Below are 16,917 nucleotides of genomic sequence, written 5' to 3'. Positions count from 1 at the left end.
ATTAGCAGTCAAGGGGTAGAAGAAGCTCATTGGGAATTATAAGGGAGAAATCATGATGGAAATCACACACACCAGCAAGAATTCAAGTCGAGATTTTTTTGTCCTGGACTGATCAAATTATGCCTCATGATTTGCTTTGTATTGACTTTGGTCTCAAATCACTCATTAATTAAGCATGCCTTAATGAAATATATGTGCTAGGCCAAAAGAAAAGTGATCAACACATTAACTATCTGACCATTGTAATTGCTAAAGTTGAAACTAAATAAAGTCTTGTGAAGTGAAATTAGGTCTTCTGAGTATATAAGGCAGTTGTTTTAGGAACAATTTATCTGGGTTACAGATGGCCTTTGCTTTAAATGTCTTGAGTTTGAGGCAGCTTTAAGACATCCGGGTGGAGGTGACTATTGCTCTTTAATATCCAATCCCCATTTCCTCTGGCTGGAAACCCTCTTTATGTGTTGGAGTCAGCTATATCCTCTCTCTGCCACAGGCACATGACCAACCAGTGGGATGGTCCAACTGGAGACTTTGCATTTTACATACGATACCAAGAGAGTCACCAGGTAGAGCGAGTTTACCTCACCTGGGATACAGTCATAGTGATGGAGACAGTAGGAATGACAGTGGTACCCATGGTCAAAGTGACTGCAGGGGTAGCATGACGTCGGAGTCAAAGTTTTTTTTCGGTGGAACTAGTCTGTTCCTGGCTTTGTACACTCCTGGTACACTCCATAGCAAGGTGTTCTGAAAACATGATTCAAATGTCCAAGGCATTACTGAGAATGTATGTGTGGAACTCAGGAACTAAGTTAAGAATAAATTTGATGCTTAAATTTTGGAAATGAATAAGGCCACCATTTGAGAACATGCAAAAGGGAACAAAGGAGAGGACTGAGCCTTAGGGAACGATAAAGAAGAGTAAGAATAAAAATAGTATGGACTAAGACAAACTGAAAAGGGGTTGATGAAATATCAAGAGGAGGAACAGGAGTGTAGTCCCTCCAAACCAAACCATGAGGGGGTGATTCAAAAGAGAATGAGAAACGGGCTAATGATGACGTAGCCAAAGGATTAGGCACTGAGAAGAGAACTCATTCTCTTCTGCACACTATGAGCTCCTTTGTAAATTACAGGATCCTTAAGATGAGTGTCCTTAGAAAGACGCTAAAGCCAAAGCCAAAGCCAGCCAAGGGTACGGAATAAGTGAGGATAGAATGACAACCAGTTTTGACTTTGGTTTTAAAAAGTTTAGGGCAAAAAAGAAAGAAAGAGAAGAGACTGTGCTAACATTGGAGGAGTAAAGGAAAGACTTTGTTATAAGACAGGGAGCTTGAACACAGAGAGGAGGAACCTGGAAAATGGAGGTGAGAGTAAGGATCAGAACTGACACACTGCTCCTGTTGAATAGTTGGATTTAGACCTGCTTATTCTTCAGGCAATTGATGGCTGGCTGAATATTCTTGTTCGGCTTCATATAGTCGTGACCACAGCCCATTGTGTGGCCAATTACATTTTCTATATTTAGTTTGTTTGCTATCATTTTTATTGTGTACCCCACACAATAAGAACTAGATGTCATTAATTCAGTAGGCTCAGACACATTTGACTCCAGCAGGCCTGTACTGCCCTGTGAATGCTATTTATCTCCATTAAACAAGCCAGGAAAGTTAGTTGCCTGGGACACCTGTTTCATGACTGCCTGTGGAGTTTGGATGGGTTTTGAGGGAGTGACACTTACTGTTGCAGGTCACACTGAACTCTCACCCATCAACAACCTAGGGGCCTCACCTGTTATCCTTAGGTAATATCTCTGGAAGAGTTTTGATGACATTGAGCATCTGCAAGATCTCTTTGAGAAGTCTGCAGACCTCAGAAATGCCATTCTTGCAGCTGGTATCTGCTTGAATGGAGATGAGACTTCCAATTCTGACTTCCTCCGGCACAGGAGGGTGCAGGTATCAATAAACTCCCCCCTTCCATCTGTACTCTGCAATGTGGGCTTTGGACACCAATGAGGTTAAATTTTCAACCAGTCCCCAAATCAATTACTTAAATCATTATTCTCAAACATATTCTCCATTTGTTATCTGTGAGATCTTGAACAAGTTATTTCACCTCTTGGAAACCTTGTCTCTCTCAGCAAAATAATCCTATTGCTCTGGGGATGACAGAATAAGATGTGCCGATTACTAAGCACAACTGTCTGGCTCATGGCAAATGTTGAAAAATGACATTCCTTCACTTTGTCTGAACTTTGAGCTGTGATTTTCACAATTAACAATTCCAGAGTATTTGTGTGCATAACGGGTGATGAGAATCGATGGCCAAGCTAGTGAACCTCAGGTTGATTCCTACCCTTAGCAATTTTATGCTAAAATGTGATATGACCTTGATAACATTAACTATGAAGGTTTTTATTGAAAATGAACATTTAGACTTTAGCCCTAATAGATTTCTTCAAAAATCAACCAAACTAGTGTAAGATTCACAGATATTCAAACCATGTTGACTTATCCTTCCTGAAGCTGGATCATATTTGCACATAGTGTTTCTCTTGCTTCCCCTGAGGTCTAATAAAGCCTCAAAGAACTACTATGCCTAATAATGTGTATAGATGTGTGTGTGTGTGTGTGTGTGTAAGTGTATATAACCAAGCTCAAGCCTGTCTTTGGGAGCTACAGCAATGCAAAGACTTATATTCCCATTCTAAATCTTCCTAGTAAATATAGTATCCCACTGAAGCAGGCAGAACTATATCCATTTAGGGACTTGAATGAGTTGAGATTTTATTTTCAAATTGCAAATTAAGGATATTTTTAGTATAGCAGGGAAAAAAATGGAGTTCTCCTTGACTACTCCCTTTATCTCACTCCCAATAGCCAAACGGCCAGAAATCTTGGGGGTACTTCCTTCAAAATATATTCAGAATTGAAATATAAACTATATTTTATAATAAAAATTTTAAAACTGTGTATATAAATAAAAATGAAAATATAGGTAATATCTATTCACCCTTTTCTTTTTACCAACTGTTCTCCTCATAGCAGTCGGTCACCAGTCTGTTCAAAACCCCCAGAATGATTCTATTTTGGGGTATGTATTCCAAAGAATCGAAAGCATACACAATATATGGTATATGCCTAAAATGGAATATTATTCAGCAAGGAAAAGGAACAGAATTCTGATACATGCTATAACATGAATGAACCTTGAAGACATTATGCTAAGTGAAATAAGACAGTCACAAAAGTACAATCAGGTACCTTGAATAGGCAAATACATAGAGGCAGAAAAATAGGCTGGTAGGTGGCAGAAGCTAGGAGAAGGATAATGGGAATTATGTTATAAAAGCTCCAGTAGTGGATAGTTGGAAAAGATGAAAAAGTTCTGGAGATGGATCATGGGCATCATTGCATAATAACATGTCTACCTAATGCCAATGAACTGTATGTGTAAAAATGGTTAAAATGGTAAATGTTAGGTCGTGTCTATTTTATCACACCATAAACTACACCTAAATCTGAAATGGCCTCCCATCTCACAGTAGAAACCCCAAATTCCACATTGACCTAAAGGCCCTGGGTGCTCTGATTCCAACCACCCTCTGCTTGAAGTTCCTTTCCTCTCACTCTGGCTCACTTTGTTCCAGCCATGGCAACTCTTCGTAATCCTCAGACTTCCAGAGCATGGTGCTTCTAGGCTGTCTGCTCTGCCTGGGGTGCGTGTACCCCAGATTCCCATGGAGCTGTCTCCCCAATCCCCACCTTTACATCTTTGCCTATTCACATCCTCTGAGTGAGGCTCCCCTGACCACTGTGTAAAGAAAACACATTCCTTGGGACTGGAGTTGTGGCTCAGTGGTAGAGCACCTGCCTAGCATGTGTGAGGCACTGGGTTTGGTCCTCAGCACCACATAAAAATAAATAAATAAAATAAAGGCATTGTGTCCATCTACAACTAAAAAGAAAACATATTCCTCCTAGCATCCCCCTGCCTGTTTTTCTCTCCCTAACAGTAACACTTTACAAATATTTGCTGATAAGTAGCCAAAATGTATGAATTTATAAAAGCAAGAAAAGGCAGAAAAATACATCCAAGGAATCATTTTAAAATCCAAAGCCTTTATATTCATTAATTAAATATTTTTCAGTTATTTTGCAATCACTTATATTCAGATTTAACTCAACAAACATTTACTGAGGGCCCACTATGTACTGGGGAACATTTATCCAATTTGATTTGGCAACATTATTGTCACAGATCTGCAATCATCCAGCAAATGTTTTTGGTTTTTAAAATATGGACTCTTTCACACTTGAATAGAAGCAAATTTTTATCAGTTACGAGGATAAATTGGAGATTCTGATTATTTTTCTTCTATTACTATGATTCCTTCACTTTTTGCATCTTCAACATAAACTGCTCAATACTAGTGGCATTTCCAGATCACAGAGATGGTGCACTGTAAAACATCTATCTGGCCCCTATCCTCCACTAGACAAAAGTGACTTCGATAACATTACACTAAGTAGATATATCTTATTTAGGGTTATTCTTCCAGGAATATACACTTCTGTCATAATTATATAAAAATCTTGAACTATATCATGATTCTTATTTTATACATTAAGAAGGTAGATGATTTTACTAAGTTTCCTAAGCAATCAAATCAAGTGTGATAATCAATGTCAAAATTCACACAAAACTCACATGCTCAGCTTCTAAGTAGCTTTCTGAAGATGACTGATTTTTATTAATATACAATTGTTTTTCTAAGATAAATAAATTTTCCCCATAGAACAAAGTCTTTTGGAATAAAAATGTATATCTATGACTCTATGTACAAATACATCATTTGTAACTCCTCCCCTCTCAAAACTGGCTTTCAATTTATTAATGTAAAAGTACCATTTTCAGCAGTGTAGTTGATATCTCCTAATAACTAAGTCTGTGGGAAGTGCTAATTGATTACTTGTAATGGAATTTTGCTAGAGTGAGTATCAAATTCTGAAGCAGCAAAAATAAAAGAGAAAATAAAGCCGATATGTGATTACTGTGAAATCAGACAGACAGCAAAGTCAAGATGTTGTATCATTAATACCACTTACCATCTCCTTGACCAACCTGGAATAGGTTTTTCTGAGGTCTCCCCTAGCCAAGACCTCAACCTCAACCCCAAGCCTTGCTAAACCTGTATAGGCTAGTCTTAGACAGAGTCCTGCTAAATCACTTTCAAGAGAATTTTCCAATTTTCCTACCCTCACTATCTGCTTATTCTTGCCATCTGATCAAGTTTCTTGCCCCCTCCCCACCTTTGACCTGCCTGTAACACAAATCTTGTTAAGTCGGTTAGCAAGATCCTGTCTACCCTTTATATCTCCTCTTAGTAATTTTCTACCCACTTAGTCCCTTACTGTTCTTGTTGACTATAAGTCTCCAGGTGTCTTTGTTTTATTTAGAGTAGAGCCCAATCTTTCTTCCCTTTTACAATAGGCTTCACACCTACTGCAATAGCTTTAATAAAGTCTTCCTTGCCATTTTAAAAAGTATCAGAATAACTTTTTTCTTTAGCACATAAAATGTATCAGATCCTGTGATAGTCAGCTTTCGGTTGTTGTGACAAAATACCTGAGATAAGCCATTTAAAAGGAGCAAAGAATCATTTTGACTCACGGTTTCAGTCCATGTCACTTGGCTGCTTTGTTTCTGGGCCTATGCTGAGGCAGAACATCACGGCAGGGAGATTGGGGTGGAAGAAAGCCCCTTACCTGGTAGCAGTCAGGAAGGCAAGAGAGAGAGCTTGCTTTTATAACAAGATCCCTTCTTTCAAAATCCGTTGAACTATAAATTCACAAACAGATTAAGCCATTGGTGAAGTCAGAGCCCTCATGATCCAATCAGCTCCTGAAGCACCCCCCCGTCTAACAAGGGTGTATGGTGGACCAGCCCTCAACACGCCAGTTTGGGGAAGACATTCAAGATCCAAGCAATAGTAGACTTTGCACTCTCCATTTATTTACTCTCACCCCTTTCTCTCTCAAGGTCCTATAACTCCAATTCATTAGGAATTCCTACATTTGATGAGTGTGGGTAAACAATAAGGTTGTTTTCAGTATTAGCCATGAGAGTAAGAAGGGGGAAGGAGTAAGAAAGTAAGTTCCAGTTTATCACACTGAAGATTGATTAAAAGGTGCTATTGTGCTGGGCTTTGATATCTCTAAAGCACTTTCATCCTTTATTGGGTAAACAAAATGCTATTCTCAGAGACTCCTTCTCACCTTTTCAAAAGATTCTAAGCTGGGAAGAATGAAGAGTCCTACACAAAGCAATCAGGTATTGGAGGTGAGCCAGCTTGCTCTCCATGGATGCTCTTCCTCAGTTTTACGGTCAGGATGGAAAAGGTATAGTGCAAAGAAGTAGAAGAACCCGGATGAAGAATTACTCTTTCCAAATCTCGTTGATAGAATCTCCTTCCACTTTATAAGACAGAAATGCTCACTAAGTTTTTATGGGAGGTTTTATGGAGCCATGAACTCATTTTCGTTATGGCGCATCTGATTATTTATTATTGCCTTTTTTGTTACAGTTTCCAGTTGAACTGCAGGGCGACTTATACCTATTTTATGATTGGTAATTTACAAGGTCTTGCAAACAAATTTTTAAAAACTCACACAGAGGCACTCATAATCTTGTCCCATCAAAAACAATTTTGTTGTTGTTGTTTTTGTTGTTTTTAACCCACAAGGCTGTATTCATGATTCAAAGCCTTAACAGGCTGGCATCCCAACCAGAAAGAATTATCACACCCGTTGTTAATTAAATCTAAGACAAGTGATAAGGAGAAAATGGCCACATTAATCATGTATTAAGAGATTAAATATAACTCCCCAAATAGGCTGTTGAAATTCACATCACAGCATATGATGCTGAGCATTTTAAAGCTCTTGCTATCCACTACCAACAAATAAAGACACTGGAAATCAGCTGAATGAGAGGAAAATTCTCTTATCTTGCATGGAATGATAATGAGAAACTTCATCTGTTATGCTGCCAGCCCCAAGGTCACCCTAAGTCAGTTATTTCATGGGGACCTGCCAAGAGTATGTGTTTATAGTTTAAGTACAAATCTAGCTATGTCAAGGTTACAATGTTTAGTTGAAGAGAATATTTCAAACACCAAAGAACTAAATATTTTTAACCACAGGATCAAAAGGGGGTGACTTTTATTCTTTATTGTGTACAAGTCAAGACCTAAAACATTTAGGGCAAGAAGAACCCGAGATAGGGAAAATTCTCTTTCTAACGGACAACAATGCTCTCTAGACCAAGTACAAAGTTAAGAGAATTCATAGGAAGGGGCCTCAGAAGTTACCTGATTCAATTCTTACATATTCCCAAAGAGGAAACAGCAGCCCAGAAAGGGAGAGTTTCTCAAGGTCATGGCGGGGCTGGAATGTAGACCACCTGACTTCTCACTGTTTTTCGTTGCTGGAAAGATGCTTTTTGCGGTAGAGAGTCCTGGGTTCTCTCCTTGGAGCCTAACCCAAGGTTAGCCCATTGCTGTGCCATTTGTACAAAATGTGTACAAATCACTTAGGTCACCATTGCCCATGAGGAATGTCATCCTTACACAGTACAACAAATTCCAGAGTCCCTGGAGGAAGAGCCGGCCAAAGAAGTCTATTCTTTCAGGTCGGAGTTCATTTCTTCACCAATCCAGCAAATAATTCAAGTACTGTCTATTTCCACATTGAACTGTTTCTCAGTGCCATCTCAACTGAAAATTTGATGAAAAAAATTATGAGTCCTTCATATTTAAGCACTAACCTTTTTCTTTTATATATTAGCTACTTATCATCCTAGAGTTCCAGAAGGATTGAAAAGTGCCTTCTTACTCCAATATTTTCCAACGTTTTACAACGTATGGAAATCTTTCCTAAGGCTGTGCATGTAATTAATTCAATTTTACAAGGAAAGTCACACACACAAAAATTAGAGCTGGTTATTTAGGGTTAGCATAACCCAAATGTTCATTTCAAATTTAATTTTAAACTTCACTCACCATTATCATTTTGCACATCTTCAAAGTCCCTTCTTGGCTGTATAAGGTCTATGCTGTGTTCTGAGGATTAGAATAAGGTGCTTTTTCAGGGGCATGGTTCAATCTACCATAGTCAGCCAGAAGTCAACTTGACCCAAGGGAAATGTTTGATTTGCTCACCAATGTGGCTGGAAATGAGGTTGAATGTGGAAATTCAGATGACCTGTTACTCATTCTAGTAGACTGTTTTTCAATGTTCAATATGGGAGTTTCTGTTCCTGGATAGACAGACCCAGACAGACTCTGGCTGTTTGTTTTGCCATTTCTTGCTGGCCCATGTTCCCAACTCTAACGTAATCTGGTTTACACTGTCATCCCAACGTTGCTTTTGGCACTTGCTCCTGACCAAGTCCCTCCCACCCATCAAGCCTGTGATTGATTCCCATTAGTACTGACATTAAACTTGAGAAACTTCGTGACTCTTCCTTTTTCTCCTTTTTAAGCTTTCAAGGGTTTTTACAAAATGTATTTGTGTCAACTTCAAATTTCACTGTTCTACATTCTTTGACAATATTAATGAATAATGTCTAATAAGATGGCATCTAATTCTAATTTCCATCGAATGATTCCTAAGAAATAAATTAAAAGCCTTTGTTTATAATCTATACAAATTTCAGTAGATAACAGTGATTCTTTTCTCACCATTTTAAAACAAAATTTTTATGGGAGGATAGAATCAAAATCATGGTCTATTAAGAGACAATATTTTCATACTATTTCACTTAAATTACCAATTACATAGATATAGCATTGAACCACATACCATTTTTGTGCTCTTCATGTGTTAGTCTTCTCTCCCCAATTATTTATTTTTAACAAAAACAAAGCCCTATACTTTTTTTTAAAATATCCTCAGTGATATATAGTATTGGATTGGCCACACGACTAGCAATCAAATTATTTTGGGTTGATTGACTAGTCTTTTCCTCAAAGTCACATATGGCTATATGATTTCTTTCCTTTCTACATATTTGGATACATTTCAATTTAAACAAAGTATGTGTATGGAAACTTGGATTGTAAAAAAGAAAAATTAGAGCAAGATGTTTTACTTTCAAATTGCATATACATCCTATTAATGAGAAGTAACCACCACCAAATTCAAATGTGTGTGTGTGTGTATGTGTGTGTGTGTGTGTGTGTGTGTATAGGAATATACCAACAGTCAAAGTAGGGTGTGACTGAGCCCTGACTTAAGGGTATACCTTCAATATTCAGTTCTCTAATGATTTTTAAAAATTCTATGGGCTATTTTATAATTCCATTATGCTATTCTTAACACTTTGACTCCAGTTTATGCATCACTACAATTTTAATATTTACCTTTCTGAAACTTCTCACTTATTTGATTTTAATTTCTGCTTTTCACTCATGTGCAGCACATATGTAAAGACACATGGTCTCAGTATACAGCCCAAAGTATCTTCGTGAAGTGACTCTCCCTCCTGGTACCCCATGTAGATTTGGAAACAGAACATGGCCAGCCAGAAGCCACTTCCCTCCCCGCCAAGGTTATCCATACTCAGACTTTCAATACCATAGATTCCATTTGCTTTGGAATACATTTTATTTTAAAATTTACTTGTATGAGTGGGAAATTGTTAGAAAGGATTGGATTGTGACTCCCACCACCCCCATCTCCAACACATACACCAATTCCTAGGGATATATTTTCTCTCTTCTTTTTAAAAGAAGAATTTAATGATGTAGTTTTTTTATCTCACTAATGCCATGTTCATCATTAAATACATCTTCCTCCTGTTTTTTTTTTTTTTTCTCTCCAACCTTTTTGTGCCTGTAATCAATCCCTCACCTCCACGTTCCTTCCAGGGACAACTGTCCTCTCCTGTCACTTGCTGCTTTCAGGGTTGCTGTGGTTGAGGTCCACCTCCTTTTGTAACCTCAGAGGGAGATGTGTTTTATACCTTTCAAGGTGAAATCCTCACCCCTCCTTTGTGATCCACAGTATAAGTATGCTTTTCCTGTCTTAAAAGAAAATAAAATCCCATATGTATTAATTAGAGTGTGACTTAAATTTCTAACGATTCCTAGGGGCACTTATAAACATCTAATAATTCTCATTTCTTTTGGCCGATTTGTTTTATACTTGAATTCTTTAATCTTGGAATCATGTCTTATGCTGCTTGGGGCTTTGCAGTCATCAGTTTTTAGCATACCAAATCCAAAATGGTCACCAACACCTTCTTTTCCGTGACTCTCTCTTCCTTGGTCATTTCTCTCCTCTGTGTTTAGAAGCAGATTGAAACTCTGGCTGAGGTTCTCTGCCTCTAACACTAGTACTTCTCTCTCTGACTCAAAACCCATTTGGATGATGGGTATACCATGTAATTGTTTCCCAGAAGACGCCTAGAATAATTCTCCCCAAGGAAATATTTTGCACTTTGAAGAATTTGAAGAATTGAACAGTTTAAGTACGTCTCACATTCTTGATACCCTTGAACCCTAGAGACACAGAATGTCATGTAGGGTAAAGCTCTTCACTAGAAGATAGGAAACTTGTGTTCTTATCTTGCTCCGCCAGCTAACCAGTTATAGGATCTTAGGGAGGTCCCCCCTGGGCATTTTCTTCATCTGTGGGATTGTGTTCTAGGGATTCTCAGTGGCTGTAGGGAGGGAAAATACCTAGTCCCTCTGGAGACAAATAAGAACCCATAATGGTGCATATTTTCATGACCCAAACTATTAGAAATTATTCAAAATTAGCTCAGATTATAGAGATGTATAGAAGTTTCATTGAGAAAGCATTTCACAAGAATATGGATTTTTAAATGTTGAAAATATGGGGCAAGAATATCTTTAGGGTCTTTGATTTCTTGATATTTTTAAGATCGTTAGCTTTCTTCATTGCTTGAATTTTTAGTTGTATTCATAATTTTCTTTCCCTGTGCCCTGACTCTGCAGAGTTTGCTATCAATTATACAATCCCATCCAGGGTTTCTAGGCTTTCTACTCCTCCTCCAGCTTTGCTAATGAAGATAAATAATTCCTTGAATTCAGTAAGAAATATTATCAAAAACCAAAGGACCACATCCTCTGAGAAGGAAGCTCACCAAGCACCCAGGCACCCTACCTCCCGAGGGCTCTGTCAGAACTGTTGCTCTGCCAAGAGCATTGGGGTGAAGCTCAGTTTTGAGTCTTTTCAGTCTTGCATTTTTTCACTATTGATGGGGTCCAGGACGCACTACCCAAAGATACTTTAAGCCAAAGGAATTTGAGAAAATTGCAGAAGTAGGAAGGTCATGCTGACCTTTCCCCCACCCTTTTCTCTGAAACAGATCATAAAACCTAGGAAGGATTTTCTGACCTTCTCCTGAAACAGGTCACAAGATCCTCCTGTGAGAGGTGGCCTCCCTATACCCCAGAGGAAAAGAACATCCTTATCTCTGAAGACACAAGGACAGGGAGAGGAGTAAACAAAGAGTACTGGCCCCCACCCTGCGTGATCACTGGGCCATGCTCCCTTGGTCCAGGTCTATTTCTCCAGGACTTTGTACTCTTTATCAAACTTAGCATAAAAAGCACACAAGTTTACTATTTCTTTTTTTATTTCTTTCTTTTTTAACCTGTTTTAAGACAATTTATCAGAACAAAAGCAATGAGGTAGCAGAGGAGCAGAAATGAAGGTGGGGTGGGGTGGCCCTTGTGAAGGGTCAAAGATAAAATAGGTGATAGCTACAGTGCTGAGATGTCATTGTATTCTAATAAAGAGTGTATGCCCGATAACCTAGTGGTACTTCATAAGTTTAGCAACATTTTTAGGAAACATATAATATTAATATTCAAATAAGGCATTATAGAGAGTGAAATGGTCATGATAGTCCTTTTCAAAAAGTCTTGGTCCATATCAAGTTCACTATTTCTTTGGGTCTTTATTTCCTTAAGAAGTTTCCCATGTCACACAGAACTTGTATTAAGTAAGTTTGTGTGTTTCCTGGGTTAATCCCCCTCCCCCCCCTTTTTTTTTAATAGAAACCTCAGCCATGAACCTAGCTATTTTTCCTCCCCTACTCTCTATGGATGGCTGGTATATCATTTAATCTCACAGGGCTCAATCCTTGGATGAGAAGTTATCATCTTGCTTCCTGTTTAGAATCAACCCTAGCTGCCTCACTGCAAGGTGACCAGGAGACCCTGGGAGAACTCCTTTGGCCACACTCTCCAATTAGGGCAGTGTTTTTTACTTGAGTAGACTTGGGTTGGGGAAAGGGGCAGGAGCCCTCTGGAAAAATTCTTCACCGGAATGGCAACACTCTGGGAACAGGGGTTTTGAACAAGGAGAGCCAGCTACTCCCTCTTCTTCCTTTCCATCTCAGAATCTGCAGGGACACCAACAGGAAGACTGGAATGACAGAATTCCTCAGTGGCTGTAAAGGTGGCACCTGGGAAACAAACATGGAGAACTTGACTACTAGAAGCACAGAGTCAATCAGGGTGGGAGGGAAGCAGGAAGAGGAAGAGTAGGTCTACGGGCTCCCATGAACAAGTTTGGAGATGATCATGGACTAAACTCATTTGAATCCTTTTTTTTTTTTTTTTTTAGAATAAATGGAACGAGGCCATCTTGTTTATCTGTCTTAGCCACTTGTCTTTGTGAGACGTTGAGCTGAGAAGGAAAATCCAGAGCGTGGCTCTGCGCAGGCACCCTTCCAAAACCTTTTCTTTCCTAGGATTAGACACACTGGACGCCAGAATGCAAGGTGGAGCCCACGGAAAAGGGACTCTGGTGACACAGAGAGCGAGGATGGAGGTCGGCTCCAACAGCTAGAAAACCTCTTCCTGAACCTAAACTTGCTTGCTGTCATTTAAGGGACAAAAAAAAAAAAAAATTCTCATTACAACTGTAAAGAAGTCACTTGCTTGAATGGAGCAGGGAGCCCAAAGAAAATTGCACTGTCTTACACACACAGGCAAAGCACACCTGGGAAAGGGACACTTTTCTTCCTGACTGCCAGGAGTTGACGGTGCCCTCCTCCCACCCACTGCAGGACGGGTAGCTGGGTTCTTCCTAGGTCTTGGAAGCCTTTGGGTCAAAGGCATGGAAGGGCTGAGGCTGTTTTGCTGACTCCCACAGGAAGTGGTGGGCTGAAGCACAGCAACAGGCTTTCCTGTGCAGCGTGAATTGGCCTGATGTGCGCAAAACATTCTTATCTGATGAAGTACTGGGAGTGAGACTGTGTGCTGAAACGCTGGAAATAGTACTGGGTCTCTGTTTCACAGTTTTCTCTTGCCCTGTGGTCCCTTCTTCGTCGTTGGCAATCAAACTGGCTCTGGGTTCTTTTCTAGCTTCTCACATGGCTTTGATTATAGGAGGGACAAATATCTCAGAGAACAGAAATGATCCACATTCTTCCTTCTTAGAATGAATGTGCTTAATTGCTAGGTCTTCTTGTAGGCTTGTATCAGAAGTGTGTTCCCCTGAAAATGAAAAAAAAGAAATACTAATAGAAAAAAAAATACTAATAGAAAATAATCAAACTACATTTGGCCAAAAACTATATATTTTCTAGGAAGAATAAACCAAAATGGTGACCAGACATTTGACTTCCAGTCCTGGCTCAGCATTTAATTAACTGGGTGGCTTTAGAAAATTTTCTTGAAATTTCTGGGTTTCATTTTCTCATCTCTGAAAATGACAAAAGTTAGACTAGGTAACCTCCTGGGTACCTCCCAGGAGATTTTATGATGATCTTAAGGGGTATTGGTACTGCTTTTATGATAGATGATAACATGAAACTCTTTACCTGCAAAGGAAATTGAGGGCAAAACCCTCCAAGTTCTTGTATTTATTTCCCTAATGCAACTTAAAAGCGGCCAAAAATTAAAAGCGTTTTCTAATTTGTTGGTATTGTTTTATTAATAACTTAGATGTAGCAGGAACACGGAACCCAGAGCCATGAGCAGTGTCTGGCACAGAATAAATGTCCACAAGATAGATGTGCACTGCTCTCTCTACGAAGGTTGCACAGCTCAGTGGCAGGAGCTCAGAATTTATAAAAGCAAAGCTCCAGTGTCAGCCACTAGTCACAGCTGGATGATTCAGAACTCACTCCTGAACTTTCACACACCTCAGTTTCCTCAATTGCAAGTGGGGTGAACCTCTACATTTTGAATTTTGATGGGAAATCAAATGGCATAATGTGCATAAAAACACTTGACCAAGTGTAGAGGACGTAAACATGTTTAGTTTACTCTCTAGGTGTCCTAACGATATGTTCTGTCTGCATCCCCAAAATCAGGGTCCATCAGAGACCTTTGATAAATCACTATTTTTTACCCTCAAATACAGATGACTCATTGATGAACTGCAAGAAACATACCCAGCCTTTGAAATAAATGGAAAATAGGAATGGTCATACTCATGCCATTAAAAAAAAAATTATCTAAGCCGGATGCAATGGTGCACTCCTGTAATCCTCACAGCTTGGGAGGCTGAGGCAGGAGAATCATGAGTTCAAAGCCAGCCTCAGCAAAATCGAGGCGCTAAGCTATTCACTGAGACCCTGTCTCTAAATAAAATACAAAATAGGGCTGGGGATGTGGCTCAGTGGTTGAGTGCCTCTGAGTTCAATCCCTGGTACTCTCCCCCCAAAAATTATCTAGTAAATCTGTCTCACCAGATGGGCTGAGAAGTCTTTGATCTCTTTAAATTCTGCAGCCCCCAGTAAGGGGTTAGAAGTCATTGTTTTCTAATCGCCAACTGAGTCTACGGCCATACCACCCTGAACGCGCCCGATCTCGTCTAATCGCCAACTGCTCAAGGCAGAGCCTTAAAGAGCTTGCTTCTTTATTCTATTATCTTAGGATGTTTGGTGGCAAAGTTTTAAAACTTTCTATTTGGAAATAATTACAGGTAACTTGCAAAGATAAAACTAGAACAAACACACACCTAGAACCCTTTTCCCAGAGTCAGTTCCCATCTGCTTTATTATTTGCTTGTTATCTATCTATCTATCTATCTATCTATCTTCTATCTATCTATCTAATCATCTATCATAATCCTTTTGAACAATTACATGGTCCTTTACCATATCTCAGTGTTTACTTTCAAAGAATAGAGGTATTTTTGTAGATAGCGATAGTAGAGTTATTAACGTTAAACAATTTACATTGATACAATGCTCTAAGTTATCTTGGATAGATAACTTTTGCAGGGATCATGTTTTCCAGGAAAGACAGTAGGATCTCTTGTTGTCAGGATACTGTTTCCTTCCGAGTCCTGGAGCTCACACTCCGGGGTACTGCAAGTGAATCATCTGCAGGTCTTAGTCTATAAATTGGGGAAGTTCACCTCTGTGATGTATAAAGTGCTTTCTGGTTTTATGAATCCATTCCTGCACAATATGGCTGCACTTCAATCCCCAGTCTTTTTCTCCAGGCTCCAGGAGACTTAGAGCAGTGCTTATTGTGTCTGGAGGTTTAGAGAAGAGGCCAGGAGATTCACATAACCTTGTCCTTGACCCTACATTGCATAATGTGGGCCTTTCTTTGAAGACATTTATGGACGTGGTCAACTCATCTTGTTAACCTTTACTACTGAGATATTCCACCCTAGGGCTCCATGTGCTGTTATCATCAAAGACACTCTCATCCCCAAATATAAGATGCGTCCCCTCCTCTCAGTGTTTATGCATGCAATCTACTGGAGAAGGGGGAAAAGATGTTTGGTCATAAGTAGCAAAAGAAGTCATGTTCTGCACTTTGTTTTTTCACTAAATGGAGTGGTTCTTCCTTTTATTTTACGATTTATTGAAAATGAGTACATTGCAAGTAAGAGTATCCTAAACTTGCAATGGAAAATGAATGTTTACAGCGTCACCTGAAAATCTATATTACATAATATGAAAGTTGGTTTATTATTGTTAAGCGGAGGGGAAGTGACTTTACCAGAGGATGTGGGCTCACAACTGTTCCACCTTCGGGTGACCTGGATATGCCGTGTACATCCTTCTCCACCAGTCTGGCAGTCAAGACCCCTTTTAGAGAGAGCTTATGAAATGTGACAGTTCCTGACATGGAAGAGTTGTCCTATCAGCAACATCCTAAATGGAAGGTTAGGAATGAGAGCAGCCACTTGGCTAAAAGACAGAAAGAATAAAAATGGCAGAGGAGGAGAGCAAGGAACAACAACAACAACAAAAATACCCAGTTCACAATAAAACATCTTTTGAAGTTTGTGATATTCATTTTTACATTGGGGGCTAGGTTTTACTCACTGTCCTCTGTTTTGTCCCAAAATTACTGTCAGTACAATTATTTATTCCCCGTGAGTCTGTGTGTCACCGGTACAGTAATGGGTATCTCTGCTATATTTAGACCCACAGATAATACCATCAAAAGCACACACTACACTTCCATTCTGCAGAAGGCAGGCTACGCCCTAGCAGGGCCACCATCCCGAAACAGCACGTCACCGTAACCATACGGTGGTTTGTTCTGACTGGGAGTTTCAGTGGTTTGAGGAGAGTTTAAGAGAAGGAGAAGGAAGGTATTTCTAGATTCGAACTGGAACAATGGTTAATGCTGACAGCAGAATAAAGAATTCAGAAGGCCCATAAGGCACTTCAGTGTAGTCCATACTCTCTGCAGGATTGGTTTTGAAAAACCCCAAGAGGGTAGAATTGACCCTTGAGAATTAGCCAGTTTTTTGTTGAAGAGTTTGGTAAATACTTTGGTAGGGAAATGGATGCTATCTGGGGTTCTCATTAGCGTGAGTGGGCCTTCACCTCTGAATTGCTGGTGATCAGGAATACCTGGCCTCCATGTGCACAACACCTGCTAACCCCCCTCCCAAT

Source organism: Marmota marmota, unplaced genomic scaffold (assembly GCF_001458135.2).
Source record: "Marmota marmota marmota unplaced genomic scaffold, marMar, whole genome shotgun sequence".
Lineage (NCBI taxonomy): Eukaryota > Metazoa > Chordata > Mammalia > Rodentia > Sciuridae > Marmota > Marmota marmota.
The sequence above is the reverse complement of the archived record's forward strand: the minus strand, read 5'-3'. Positions refer to the sequence as shown.